The sequence below is a fragment of the Emys orbicularis genome, chromosome 12 (genome assembly GCF_028017835.1).
Source record: "Emys orbicularis isolate rEmyOrb1 chromosome 12, rEmyOrb1.hap1, whole genome shotgun sequence".
NCBI lineage: Eukaryota > Metazoa > Chordata > Testudines > Emydidae > Emys > Emys orbicularis.
This window is the reverse complement of record NC_088694.1, coordinates 54,848,759-54,864,032: the sequence shown is the minus strand read 5'-3', so window position 1 is coordinate 54,864,032 and position 15,274 is coordinate 54,848,759.

The window sequence follows — 15,274 nt, the reverse complement described above, 5'->3', positions numbered from 1 at the left end:
CTTTCCAGGTGACCATGCCTCTATGCGCCAGGCAATCCCCAGTATGGAGCAATGGCAAGGTGCTGGACCACATCAGTGTTTGAGGGGAGGAAGCTGTCCAGTCCCAGCTGCGCTTCAGCCGTAGGAATTACAATACCTTCAGGCAGATATCAAGGGCTATGATAGAAAGGGGCCATGACCGGGATGCACAGCAGTGCAGGGTTAAAGTGAAGGAGCTTCGGAATGCCTACCGTAAAGCCCGCAAGGCAAACCATGCTCTTGTGCTGCCCCCGCAACCTGCCGTTTCTACAAAAAGCTGGACACGATACTTGGGGGCGACCCCACCTCCACACTGAGGACCACCATGGACTCTTCAGAGCCCAGTGCAACAAGGCAGTAGGAGGAGGAAAGCGGGAGCGAGGGTGCTGAGGAGGAAGACACCCCGGCATCCCTATTTGAATGCAGCCAGGAGCTGTACTCAAGCTAGGAGGAAGGTAGCCAGTTGTGGTGGGCGGTGCTTAGGGAAGGACAAACACTGGAGGACGTGTCCGTTAAGCGGCTTTTATTTTGGGAAGGAAGTTATTCGGTGCGGGCTCTTGGGGCGAGGAGGGTTAGGGCTGCATGCATGCCTAGATGTGGAATAGGGCATTGATGTGCTCTCTCACATCATGGTAATCAGCCTCAGTGGTGTCTTCAAAGGTCTCATCCAGAATTTGGGCAATGCGCTTGCGCAGGTTTTGTGGGAGAGCCACTGTGGTCCTTGTCCCAGCCAGGCTAACATGTCCACACCACTGTGCCGTGAGAGGCGGGGGGACCATTGCTGCACACAGGCAAGCTGCATAAGGGCCAGGGCAGAAGCTGCATTGTAGTAAAAGACCCTCCCTTGCTTCCCAGGTCTCCCTCAGCAGGGAGATAACTTCAGGATGAACTCCTGTGGAAAATGTGGGGAGAGTGCTCAGTATAGGGGCCCCCTGCAGCTGTTAGCTCTCCCCAAGGCACAGAACCCCAGAGGACAGTATAGCCCTGAAACAATCAGTCCCCCTTCACCCTGTGCTTACTCACCATTTTGGGGCTCCTGTGGGTTATGTGGGCTCGCTTTGGGATGGGCAAATTCTGCTGTTGTATAGACTGTGCTTGTCTTTAAGTACGGGGGAATCATTGCTCTGTCTGGTGTGAACAATGCTGCCTCTGTTAAGTGATGCATTTTGCCTTTACGGATGCAATCTTGAGAGAAAAGACAGGAATAGTGCAGCCATATCTGTGCCCTGAGTGACATTTGATTGTGAATCCTTCCTGCACTTTCAGACTAGAATCTTTTCTTCCCAATTATTCAGTACAGTTTAGCTAGCTATACAGGGGTTTGGTGTAGCTCAAATGATCCCAGGGGAACTACACTGATTTACTCCAGCTGGGGACTTGACCCTAATTCCTGTTCCTTGACATCAGGCAGATTTTGCAGTAATTGAACACGGGGTAGTCCGACTGGAGTAAAAGTAAGAAAAATACTGAGCTGTTTAGCAAAATTCCTCCACTTTCCCCACAAGGGGCCGCTGTTTTATCACCGACTCGCCTCTCGGGCAGAGCTGTCACAGGCTGGCAGTTCAGAGCCCCGCTGTTTAACGTGGTCTCGGATCCCCCCGACCCGCAATTTCTCCTCCCCCTTCCCCTCCAGCGCTGTGCAGCAGCCAGAGAGCCGAGTGCGGGGGCAGTACCGGGCTGCCTGCGTGGTTAGCACCAGTCACTCATCAGAGGAGACCAGCGCCAGTAAGCAAAGAGCTGCCTGTGTATTTAAGGCATCACCTCCCTGAGTAAAACCTCTCCCTCCCAGCTCCTCCTCACAGCTGGGGAAGGAGAGGAAGAAACTTCGTTCCTGGCTTTGGGACGAAAATTCTATCCCACTGTATCCCTGAAATATGTTCCTCCCCTGGGTGTCTGTTCTTACACTACTTCCGATTCTGGGTGAGTAACGTATCTGCACCATTTCAGCTCTGTATAGGGCCAGATGGCATCTGGTGTAAACGGCCATAACTGAAATGCAGTTGCATCCAGTTCCAGGCGATGCGGAGTTAGCCCTACTTTCTTTTTGTAACCATTTGTTTATAAACCTTCCCCTCCCTCCAGTCTCTGAAAGCTTGGGAGGTAGATAAACATTGCGGGTTCAAGCCAAGAGCCGTCTGGGTCTCTACGTAAACTTCTATTTTTTTCCAGAAGGTGCTAATGGAGAGTCAGTGACACAACCTGATGACCGAGTGACAGTATCCCAAGGGGAACCGGTGCTGCTGAAATGCACCTATGACAACACCCCGATTCCCACGCTCTGGTGGTACGAGCAGCACCCAAATGAAGCCCCTCGCCTCTTGCTGACACAATATGAAGCATCGGATGAGGAGGAGAGAAAGAACAGGCGAGGGTTCTCCGCCACACCCGACAAACAGGAGAGCTTCCACCTGAAGAAAAACTCCAGTGAACTGCGCGACTCCGCCGTCTACTACTGTGGCATGAGCGACACAGTGATTGCACCCAGCAGGGTCGCTGCAAGAAAACCCGCTGGGGGAAGATGACAGGACACAGATTGTTGTGGCCTAGCTGACCGAATGATATACATTTGTATGGCTACTACGGAGTGAATGGGCCAGATTCCTAGTGGTGGAAATCTGCCTGCCTATCTCCCTGGAGTGAATGGGGCAGAGCCCAAGCTGGTGTTAACTGGCCATAGCTCCATTGGAAAACGGCCCCGTTTCTCAGGTGTTTGAAGCAGTGCACGTCAGAGGAAACAGCTGAGCTACTCCAGTTTACAACAGCGGAGGATCTGACCCATTAAATTAAGTGACATTGTGAATGAATTGCAATTCATTCCTCCTGCAACTCCCCTGGTGTCTCCTACGTGAAGTCGTTTCCATTTTAATGAACGGCAAAAGGTTGTACTATTATTTCCCACTACCAGCCATCTGTCCCCTTCTCTGCCCAGTCACAGTTGAACACAGATCCCCACTGTTTGTAACAACCCTAAAAGTTTACATCTGGAGGGTTGGTGGCAGGTTCTCAGCAAACTAGAGGACTCTCAGAAGGGGAATTCCTACAAAAGCTCAAATACTCCGATATTCAGGTTTCAGAGGAGGTAGCTGTATTAGTCTATTTCAGCAAAAACAACAAGGAGTCCTGTGGCACCGTGAAGACTAACAGATTATTTGGGCATAAATTTATTTGTTAGTCTTTAAGGTGCCACGGGACTCCTCGTTGTTTTTTCGGATATTCAGGGAATCCTTTGAAGCCTTTCTGCATTAATCCAGACTTTCCCTGAATGAGCTCCGTGTGCGCCCTCGGATGTCATTTATCCTCGGCGGGGGAGGGGGTCTTTGGCGAGTGATTCAATTTGAATATTTAAATGTGATGTTTGTGAACGCGGGGATTTTCCGAGGCACGAAAGCTAGAAGCGCAATTTCTACTGGGAAAAAAAATCCGTGGGACTCTCTCCTCACCGTGCACCAGTAAACAAGAATTCCTGATAAATTGGTCGTAGGGAGGTGGGGTCCTAGATTTCTCCGACATGTAATTTACTCTATGTACAACCAGTCACTGTGCTTCTTAGTAGGGCCGGCTCTGGCTTTTTGGCCGCCCCAAGCAAAAATAAATAAATAAATAAATAAAAATAAAACGGGGCGGCCAGAACGGCAAAGCAAAAAAAAAAAAAAAAAAAAAAACCTGCGGCGGAGCCGGAGCGGAGGTGCAGGGGAACCAGCTAGCGGGGGGAGGGGGAGGGAGCGGGCGGGAGAGAGAGAGAAGGGGGGCGGCCAGGGCTACAGCGGGGCGCGGCCACGCGGCCCCTCCCGCCGGGAGGGCTCCGTTCCGGTCGGCTGGGAGGGAAGGACGCGGGCTGCCCTGCCGGGCTTGCTGCAGGGCACTCCGGTCCTCTGCACCCCTGCCCCCTACAGGGCAGCCGGGGCGGAACAAAAAAAAAAGCGGCCGTGCCACTCTAGGATTGGGCGGAATGCCACCTCCTACAAGCTGCCGCCCCAAGCACCAGCTTGCTCGGCTGGTGCCTGGAGCCGGTCCTGCTTAAATCAGAACTTGTTATAGGGAACCAGTTGCTAAGAAATGAAAGGCTTTTTTTTATATATATATATTTTTTAGTCGTCCCTGCCGGGGCCCCACCAAAAATGTTCAAATTGGGCCCCGCACTTCCTAAAGCTGGCCCTGCAAGAAAGTGCCCTGCTTACTACCCCATAACACAGCTCCTGGGCTTATACAGAAAACGAGTTGTTGTGGCACTGGTGGGCTGTGGAGTTCTTATACCATGGGAGGGGGGGGAGGGGAGGGCTGAGAAAGAACAAGGTTGAGAAGCTCTGCTCTAGTTCAGACTGGGCATGTTCAAAGGCTCACCACCCGTATCCATATAGTCACTCTCACGGTGACCGTCTCATTGACATAGTCACCACTGTACTTGTAACATTACAGCTAGTGGGTTAGTATGCTGTTCAGAGGTATGTTGGAAATATTCTTTGAGTCAGAGATGTCGAAAGTAGGATTCTAGGTCACCGCAGAACTGTATCATGTTCGTGGGTCTGGAGGGACAAAAGGAGAGGCCCCGAGATAGGACAGACTCTTCTGCTGGGCTAAGAGTATAGCTGGAAAGATTAACAATATTGCTGGGTGGGTTAAGGGAATTGATATGCAAACTAGACACAATCAACTCAGGATTGAATAAGGACTGGGAATGGCTGAGCCATTACAAACATTGAATCTATCTCCCCTTGTAAGTATTCTCACACTTGCTTCTTATCAAACTGTCTGTACTGAGCTATCTTGATTATCACTTCAAAAGTTTTTTTTTTCTCATGCTTAATTGGCCTCTCAGAGTTGGTAAGACAACTCCCACCTGTTCATGCCCTCTGTATGGGTACCTCTACACTTACCTCCGGGTCCGACGGCAGGCAATTGATGTTCTGGGATCGATTTATCCCGTCTTGTCTAGACGCGATAAATCGATCCCGGATCGATCCCGGAAGTGCTCGCCGTCGACGCCGGTACTCCAGCTCGGCGAGACGAGTACGCGGCATCGACGGGGGAGCCTGCCTGCCGCGTCTGGACCCGCGGTAAGTTCGGACTAAGGTACTTCGAATTCAGCTACGTTATTATTGTAGCTGAATTTGCGTACCTTAGTCCGAAGTGGGGGGTTAGTGTGGACCAGGCCTTGGACAGAGTTGGCATCTGGCTTTGTTGCAAGGATGCTTTGTTGCCTGATGCCAAGTTCCATGTATGTGTATATATATCTGCTTACTATATGTTCCATTATATGCAGGGCCGGCTCTGGCTTTTTTGCCGCCCCAGGCAAAAAAGACTCCCCCCCCCCCGCAGGGCAGCCGGAGACCTGGGGGGAGGGCGGCGAGCCCCGGCGGGGGCTCCGCTCTCCCCGCGGCGGCCAGAGCGCCGGGGGCAGGGCGGCGGGGGGGAGGGCGGCCGGAGCCCCGGGGGGAGGGCGGAGAGAGGGCCGCAAGCCCCGGCTGGGGCTCGGCTCTGCCCCCGGCAGCCAGAGCGCAGGGGGCAGGGCGGCGAGCCCCGGCTGGGGCTCGGCTCTGCCCCCGGCGGCTGGGGGGAGGGCGCCGGGGGGGAGGGCGGCCGGAGCCCCGGGGGGAGGGCAGCGAGCCCCGGCGGGGGCTCCACTCTCCCCCCGGCGGCCAGAGCGCCGGGGGCAGGGCAGCGAGCCCCGGCTGGGGCTCGGCTCTCCCCTCGGCGGCCAGAGCGCTGGGGGCAGGGCGGCGAGAGGGCGGCGAGCCCCGGCTGGGGCTCGGATCTGCCCCCGGCAGCCAGAGCGCAGGGGGCAGGGCGGCGAGAGGGCGGCGAGCCCCGGCTGGGGCTCGGATCTGCCCCCGGCAGCCAGAGCGCAGGGGGCAGGGCGGCGAGAGGGCGGCGAGCCCCGGCTGGGGCTCGGATCTGCCCCCGGCAGCCAGAGCGCAGGGGGCAGGGCGGCGAGAGGGCGGCGAGAGGGCGGCCGGAGCCCCGGGGGGAGGGTGGCGAGCCCCGGCGGGGGCTCCGCTCTCCCCCCGGCGGCCAGAGCACTGGGGGCAGGGCGGAGAGAGGGCCGCGAGCCCCGGCTGGGGCTCGGATCAGCCCCCGGCAGCTAGAGCACAGGGGGCAGGGCGGCGAGCCCCGGCTGGGGCTCGGCTCTGCCCCCGGCGGCTGGGGGGAGGGCGCCGGGGGGGAGGGCGGCCGGAGCCCCGGGGAGAGGGCGGCGAGCCCCGGCGGGGGCTCCGCTCTCCCCTCGGCGGCCAGAGCGCCGGGGGCAGGGCGGAGAGAGGGCCGCGAGCCCCGGCTGTGGCCCCGCTCTCCCCGGCGGCTGGAGCGCCACGCCGCCCCCCTCCAGGTGCCGCCCCAAGCACAAGCTTGGTGGGCTGGTGCCTGGAGCAGGCCCTGATTATATGCATGTGATGAAGTGGGCTGTAGCCCATGAAAGCTTATGCTCAAATAAATTTACTGGCAAAGGGTTAGTCCTAGGTCACTCACTCATGTGCAGCATTCTTAAGCCTATGGCTTAGTATGGCTAAGCTAAAATCTTACAGGTCTCAGCCTGTGTAGGCCTAGTGTTTCAACTGTGCTTTACCTATATAACTAAGATAAATAAATAATAAAAGGAACTAATTGGCTGTACCCCCTTCTTAAAGACTGGCTTATTCACTCTTGAGCAGTTCAAGCATTAGACTTTCCAAATAATGAGTCTATCAGTCAAGTATATTCTTATATGAATTATTTGTTATAGGAGGTGTCAGCCCACTTTTTCATTTTAAGACCCTCTGTCACAATCCCCTCTTCCTCATATAGAGCTGCCATACTTTGGATTCAAACTACAGCAACTCTCTTTAACATTAAATGCCCTGGATTCTCACAGTAGCCACTATAATGAGCAAATTGGGGAGGGGAAAATGTTCTGTAACTGTCAGCCTAAGACAATATGCAATAGCTACCGGCCAACAATATTCTCTTCATCAAATGCTTCCTGGGTGACTGAGGCTCTGAACCCAGCATGCCAGCTAAATGGTCTTGCAACTTATGCGGCTTCATGCTCCATCTGAGTCTCTGATCAGAGTGTCACAGGCTGTGGGGAGCTGAAGCAGTGGGCCAGAAACAGAAAACAGAAAAATCCAGATAACACTGATGGATAAAGAATGACAAGGGAAATAAACTCAGACAAGAATAGCAGACTAATAAAAGTTCAAACTAAAAACTGAGCCTGAAAATTCCATACAAGCATACAGACGGAGAGAGACTAAAACATAGGTCAAATGATATAGCTCTCAGAAATGGATACAGGGGGGAATGAAGAAAAAAACGGTTTACAATCATGTCACAAGGTATTCAGAGTGAAACCTAGTTAAAAAAAAACTCTGGATATCTAAAAGTGCTCATCAGTCAAGTGTGTCTTTTCCTTTCTTTTTTTCCCCCTTCACATTTTTTCTACCTTGTCCTAGCATTTCTCTTTCTTCAAAAAGAGAAGTTTATGATACATTAAAGGAGGGGAAAGGTTTCTTTAAAATGCCAGTTTGCTTTCGTATATCTCCAGCAAAAGGTCTTTGCTGTGCTTGACATCAAATTGCATAACAAAAACATAGACCAGCAAAAATAAAGTTCTTGCTTTTAGCTGTAGAATTCACTGACATAAAAAGAAAAAGAAAAAAGAAACAAGCAAATTGTGTTGCACTTTTGTGAAAGCAACACGCCCAAACCCCTCTTATGTACACTATTGCTCACCTCAATTATCTGGGATAATCCCAAGGAAGGGATAATCGTTCCAGGGAATATTTGTTCCCTTTTCTGTGTGTATTTGTGTAAAGGTTATAGAGACTGGCCTAAAGAGACTCCAAGGAAGAAATGGTTAATGTCACCTATGAGGAATAGGAAAACCTGAACAAAATGTTAACTAATGTGCCCATGAAGGACATTGAAAAAGTTGCAGGGGGAGGGGCCTAGGACTCGATGTTATTTATAATATAATATACCCCTAGAGTATATGTCTGAGAAGTGTGTGGCTACTCAAACTAGCCACCATATTTTGTATAGTGCAAGACTGGAGCCTTTTCATTGTAGCTAGGGAGCACTTTGTTCATATGGCAGGTTGGTGCTGGATTCTCTTACCTAAGTATCTCACTCCCCGGTGTGTGTGTGTGTGTGTGTGTGTGTGTGTGTGTGTGTGTGTTGGGAGCGGAAGATGGGGTACACTTCAGTGGGTGTGGGGGAGAGGGGCGACCAGGGAGAACAAAAACAGAGGAATAAAGCATTTAGGGCCAAATTTACAAAAACGTCTCTGTGCACCTAATTATTTACACGCGCGACTAGTGAGAGGCGCTACTTTGGAACACTTCTAAGAAACACAAACTATCTTTACACGGCCACCCTCACCTCCTGCATCAGTGAAATACTCTCTCTGTGAGAAAGGCTCGTTTACTGGCAGAGGTTTGAGAAAAGCTGCTGCAAACATTGCCCATTTGTGAACACATTTTGCCACTTGGGAGCGCTGTGGTGCTAGACAAATAATACCAGTAACAGCCCGTTCTTCTGTCCCCTGCTCTCTGCCCGCCCCTGGCGCCAGTCTAGCCCCCTTTGCCTTTTAGACTCTCCTCTTTCTGACGGTACCACTGATGAGGATTTACAGAGCAGAGAGAATCACTCCTGTGAAGTTGGGTTTATGTTATTCTAAGAGCTCCTGCTGAGAGATACAACATTCATTTTAAGGCACATTTTTAAGGCCAGAATTTTTGCCTTCCCTAAACTGGAGCTGCTAGGCACGAAGACAAATCAATTCTTGCGGGATTATGAAATTAGCTGTGTTTAGTCACAGAATTATTAAGCCAAAGATGTCTGCAATTTGGCTCTCCGCTGTTACAGTTTTAGCTTTTCTAGGTGAGTAACGTTCTAGTTCTCATCTTCCTTACATTCTATCGAGCCATGTCTGTATCCTGTCTTCATACTTTATTTTGTTTGAGTGCCTAAGATCACAAAGTGCTCAGCTCCTATTGTATCTAATATTCTTATACCGTCTATAGAATGTCAATGATCTCTATTATATCTGAGCATAACTATAATGTATCTATTATATCTGATTGCATGTGTTGTGTTTCTCTTGTCTCTGAGTGTCAATATTCTCTATTATACCCGAGTCTAAATATGATGTTGCTGTTGTATCTGATTGAATCCATTTATGTTTGCATGGTTTCTCCGTGCAGACTTTGGATTTCTGTTTCTTTCTTTGTTTGTTTGTTTTTTTAGTGAAACGACTACGTTTCTATTGTATCTGTTTATCGTGTTCTCTCGGAGTGTCTCAGCTTCGGTTCTGTTATATCTGAATGTGTCTGTTTTCTGCTCTGTTCTTCCCACAGAAGGCATCTATGGAGCAGATTCAGTGACCCAAACTGAAGGCAGCGTTAACATCTCCCAAGGGAACCCGGTGCATCTGAATTGCACCTATCAATTTTCTTCCACTGTTACTGTTTATCCTTTCTGGTACATGCATTTCCCCAACCAGCCCCCCAGGCTCCTCCTGAGGGACCTGGGACGGGAGAACTCGGATGAAGGGATCAGAAAAGGGTTCGATGCCACCCACGATAAAAAGAACAAATCCTTCCACCTGTGGAAACCGTCCAGCGAACTGAGCGACTCCGCGACCTATTACTGCGCCGCGAGCGACACAGCGACACGGAACGGCCGGGGAGCTGCGCAAAAACCGCGCAGGGTCTGTGCGGAGCAGGAGGGAGGCGGACTCCGGGGCCGACTCGGGAACAGAAGGGGGAATTCTGCAAACACTGGATTTAAAACAGAAATCTCTCACACACTCTTTAGGTCTCTGTGTTTTCCATTTTTGCCCTAATCCGGAGTTTAACCGTCTCAGAAATGATGGTGAATGTCATGAATCAGCCATTAAAATAAAAGAAGACCAGAACACATCCACCCTCTCATTAGCAACTCTGGTGAAAGCTACCCTCCGCCCCCTTCTGAAAGGAAAGTGGAACCAGACAGTTCAAAATCACTAAAACTAAATCAGTAAACAAACGAACTCTGCCATGATCACAGCGGAGAAGTTTCTGTTCTAAAGGGAAAAACTGGTAGTGAGCAGTTGAGGAATCTTCACCTGCCCAGTGTATATGGATGAACAGATAGAGAGAGAGTCACTGTCTTATGCTCACTCTTTCTGTAAGAAAGGCTGATTTACAGGCAAAGTTGTAAGAATATCTTCTGCAATCATTTCCGATTTGTGATCACGTTTTGCCGCTTGGGGCCGATGTGGTGCTAGATATATAATAATACAAGTAACAGCCTTCTCCTGTCCCCTGCTCTCTACCCGCCCCTGACATCAACGTGCCCCCTTTGCCTTTCAGACGTTCCCATTTCTGACTGTACCATAGAGAAGGTTTTACAAAGCAGAGAGAATCACTCCTGTGAAGTTAGGTTCATGCTGTTCAGACAGCTCCTGCTCAGAAAAACAACATTAATTGTTCAGACACCTTTTATAGGATAGAATTCTTGCCTTCCCTGAACTGGAGCTAGTAGACACGGACGGAGACAAATTAATTCTTGCTGGATTAGGAAATTAGAGGTGTTTAGTCAAAGAATTATTAACCCAAGGATGGCTCCAACTTGGCTCTCCGCTGTTATAGCCACAGCTATTCTAAGTGGGTAACGTTCTAGTTCTCAGCTTTGCTACATTCTATCGAACCACGTCTTCATCCTGCCTTCATCCTCTAGTTTCTTTCAATGCCTAATATCACGAAGTGCCATATCAGATTGTAACTGTTATGTTTATACTGTTTATACCCTTTATTATATCTGAGCATAACTATAATGTATCTATTATATCTGATTGCATGCGTTGTGTTTCTCTTGTCTCTGAGTGTCAATATTCTCTATTATACCCGTGTCTAAATATCATGTTGCTGTTGTATCCATTTATGTTCGCATGGTCTCTCAGTGCAGACTTTGGATTTCTGTTATGTCTTTTAGTGAATCTACCGCGTTTTTACTATATCTGTGTTTATCGGTCATGTTTTCGCTGTGTTGTTGGTATCTGTTACATGGATGTTGTCTCGGAGTGTCTGCGCTCCGCTTGGTTCTGGTCTATCTGAGTGGATCTGTTCTGCTCTGTTCCTCCCACAGAAGGCATCTATGGAGCAGACTCAGTGACCCAAACTGAAGGCAACGTTGCCATCTCCCAAGGGGAACCTGTGCGTCTGAATTGTACCTATCAATTTTCTGACACTCCTTATCCCCTCTGGTACGTGCAGTTCCCCAGCCAGGCCCTCGCACTATTCCTGAGGGAGGTGGGACGGGAGGACTCGGATGAAGGGATCAGAAAAGGTTTCGATGCCACCCATGATAAAAAGCACAAAACCTTCCACCTGTGGAAACCGTCCAGCGAACTGAGCGACTCTGCGACCTATTACTGCGCCGCGAGAGACACAGTGGCAGGGGAGCTGCGCAAAAACCGCGCAGGGTCTGTGCGGAGCAGCGGGGATGCGGGCTCTGGGGTCTGGGAGGGGAAGGGAGGAATGGCGCAATCACAGAACTTGGATCAGATCTCTCTGGTCACCGGCTAGCTCTGGCCTTCACCGGCTTGATCCAATCCAGGGCTTCACCTTTTTGTAGACATTATACGGAATAGCATGAAACAAAATTAGCGTAACACCAATAAAGTCAAAGAAACTCACACACAAACTCTACCGGGATCATCAGGGGAAAGTTCATAGTCTACAGGGAAACTGGCACTTTGGGGTGGAGGAATATTTAAGTGCCGAGGAGAGAAACATCGACCCATAGACAGACAGACAGAAACATCCTCCTTTGGCACTAGTGCTGCTGGGGGGAGCTGGTTTATTGGCCGAGTTACCCCAATCTCATTCCGTTTGAATAACTGCCCACTGTTTGGCGTGAGTTGAAAGTAAATTAGTGAGATTTCGCTGCAGCGGCCTGAGCGCCTGATAACCGGCGATTTGCACCGTCGAGGCGGGAGTTAACCTGTCACAGCTGGCGGTTACCAGCACAGAGAGACAGGAGCCAGGAGACACAGGCAGGGCATCATCGCATGTCTTTGGTCTCTACCTTTGGGTTGTCGCTGAAAGGAAACGCTCAGAGCTCCCGTCTCTCTGATTGTCTCGGGGGCTGGCGAGAGAAAAAGTGCAGCCCCCTCCCTGCAGGCACCGTGTAAATGTTTCGCAGTGGAGTGTGGCTTTTACATTTCGACACAGACACATCGGGGACAAGGGAGGGCTTCAACATTCCCCGTGTTAGCGACTGGGCTGATTGTTATCAGTGAGTAAATCAACAGTTTCCCCCAATCTCTGTCTTGCCCAACCCCCCTCTCTCCTCCACCTACATCCCCCCACCTCACCAAATGCACCCCCCTCTATCGCTCCTCATACACACTCCTCTTCTTCTTTCTCTCGATCCAGCCACACCTCTCTCTCCTTCCCCCTGCATTCCCCCCCCCCCCCCGGCCCTTCGAAACACCCGGGGCAGTCACTGGATGGGGGCTGGTGAAAGGGGATTTACCCCTAGGGTCCCTCGGAAGTTTCACACTCACTGAATCAATTCTCTTGCTGGTTTTCGCTCCTAGTGGCCCCGGGCAGAGCCGAGATCCAGCAGCCGGGCTTCGCAGAAGCTTTGGAAGGAGCCGAGCTGAACCTGACCTGCTCCCACCGCACCACCAAGGCGAGTGACAGCACAGTCTGGTACCGGCAGCTCCCGAACCCGGGATCCCAGTTTGCAGTTAGCGGATACAAGGAAACCACTAAGAGCCCGGAGCCGGCGGGAGCCCTGCACATCTCCGCCGAGAGAGAGTCCAGCCCCCTGGCCCTGAGCCCTGTGAGGCGGGGAGACGCTGCGGTGTATTTCTGTGATCGGAGGGACACAGTAGGACAGCCAGCGGCTGCTCCCTTCTGGTGTGAGCAGACGGTGAGGAACGCTTCAGTGGGTGCCGGGGGAGAGGGGCGACCAGGAAGAACTAAAAGAGAGGAATAAAATATATATGGACAAATTTACAAAAAACATCTCTGTGCGTCTCATTATTTACACGTGCGATTGGTGAGAAGTGGTACTTTGGAAAACTTCTAAGAAAGTCTCTTTCAGAGGGAATTAAGAAGAGCAGTAAAGGGAAGGGTAAAACCATGGAAGTAAATAAACCCTTCCAAGACATCCGCAAGCACTTCACACAGCGCCCCCCTCAACCTTTGCCAGAGGATGCTGTGAAGGCCAAGAGTATAACAGGGTTAAAAAAAGAACTAGATTAATTCACGGAGGATAAGTCCATCAATGGCTATTAGCCAGGATGGGAGGGATGGTGTCCCTAGCCTCTGTTTGCCAGAAGCTGGGAATGAGCGACAGGGGATGGATCCACTTGATGATTCCCTGTTCTGTTCATTCCCTCTGGGGCACCTGGCACTGTCCACTGTCGGAAGACAGGATACTGGGCTAGATGGACCTTTGGTCTGATCCATTATGGCCGTTCTTATCTATCCATTCCCAGAGCTATCTCTCCATCCATCTATCACCGCCAGGCGTCGCTGCAGTACAAGCAAAAACTGGTCCCTATATGGACATAATGACACCTCGGTCTACTGCTTCACCTGGCTTTTCATGAAGTCGACCGAGGTCCCCTGCCCCCATCCCAGGGCCGAGCCCGAGCCCGCCTCCTGACAGACGCAGTTTTGGAGGCTCAGACGAAAGGCAGCTCAAAGAGAGAGAGGGAGAAACTTGTTTATGCGCCTCTCCCCGAGTCCCTCACACCTCCAGCTCCGGCAGCAGCATCTGGGCCTGTTATTTACTCCTCCCCGCTCTAGGAAACGGGCAACGCTTCCCTCTTGCCCGTTTGCGCAGGGCAAGGCAGCGAGATCAGGGGCTGATCCCCGGGGAGGAGCAGAGACACCGAGATTCCCCTGTGACCATGGTACCAATGCTGGGCTCGGCGCTTGTGCTGGTTTTTGTTTCAGGTCAGGAAGATCACACATTTTCCAATCTCTCTCTCCCCTTCCGCGTTCTCCCTTCTGCGCTCTTCTAACCACCCCTGGCAGGCACAGGGAAAGGGTGGGGTTTGGCGACATAAAAACCACTGGAAGTTTCATGCCCACTAAATTAATTCTCTGCTGCGTTTTCTCTCCTAGGCTCCCCGGGCAGAGCCGAGATCCGGCAGCCGCGCTCCGCAGAAGCTTTGGAGGGAGCCGAACTGAACCTCACCTGCTCTCACGGTTCCGTCACAACTGAAACTATATTTTGGTACCGGCAGCTCCCGAGCCGAGGGCCCCAGTATATAGTCTCGGGATACCAGGGAATCTTTAACAGCATCGACCCAGAGGGAGCTTTGCACATCTCTGAGGACAGAAAATCCAGCACATTCTCACTGCGCAGGGCGAGGCTGGCAGACGCAGCGGTGTATTACTGCGTTCTGAGTGACACAATGTGACAGCCAGGGGCGGCCCCCGTACAATAAGTATCTCACTCCGGGGTGGCGGTAGGGGAGGGGGGATGTGGGGTGTGTTTCCGGGCGGAGGGTGGGAAGCAAGGGTGATCAGAGTAGAAAAAAAGAAATTAATAAAACAATTAGGGCAAAATTTACAAAGGTCTCTGTGCGCCTAATTATGAATCTAGGCGACTGGTGAGATCTGATACTTTGGCAAAGGTCTAAGAAAATCCTCTTCGGAGGGAAATCTGAAGCCCAGTAAAAGGTAAAACCATGGCACAAACAAAACAAAAACTCGTCTCACGCCAACTGCAAGGACAATATCTTATATAGCTACACCCTACAACATCCTCCTTTTCTTCCATCTGGCCAAAAATATTACTGGGTGAAAACCCCGATTATTGCCTAATTAATTAGTCGATCCCATTCTGCTTTAATAATCTCTCATGATTTAGCGGGAAATCAGGGTAAATTAGTACTGCACTGGGACTGCCTGACAACACTCGCCTTTCGCAAACCATCCGTGTGTGCTGCAGAGACGAACTCACTTGGGAAAATTAATCTGTGGGGGAGGAGGGGCGGTTCTGTTGAACACTTCTACAGTTGCCCGGCAGAGGGCGCTGCAGTCCAAGCAGAAGCGCTCCGTGTAGACGCGATGACCCATGGGTCTCTTTCACCCCTTGACTTTTTCATGCAGTCTAGCTCCCATGTCACCCTATCTGAGCCGCCTCCTGGCAGACACAGGACACTTGCCAAGCAGAGACACAGAGGGGGCTTTGTGTGATTGGCACCAGCAGTGACACATCCCAAAATAAAGCAGCAAAATCATTGCATGAGTCTCGCTCCCTTGGGTTTACAGCT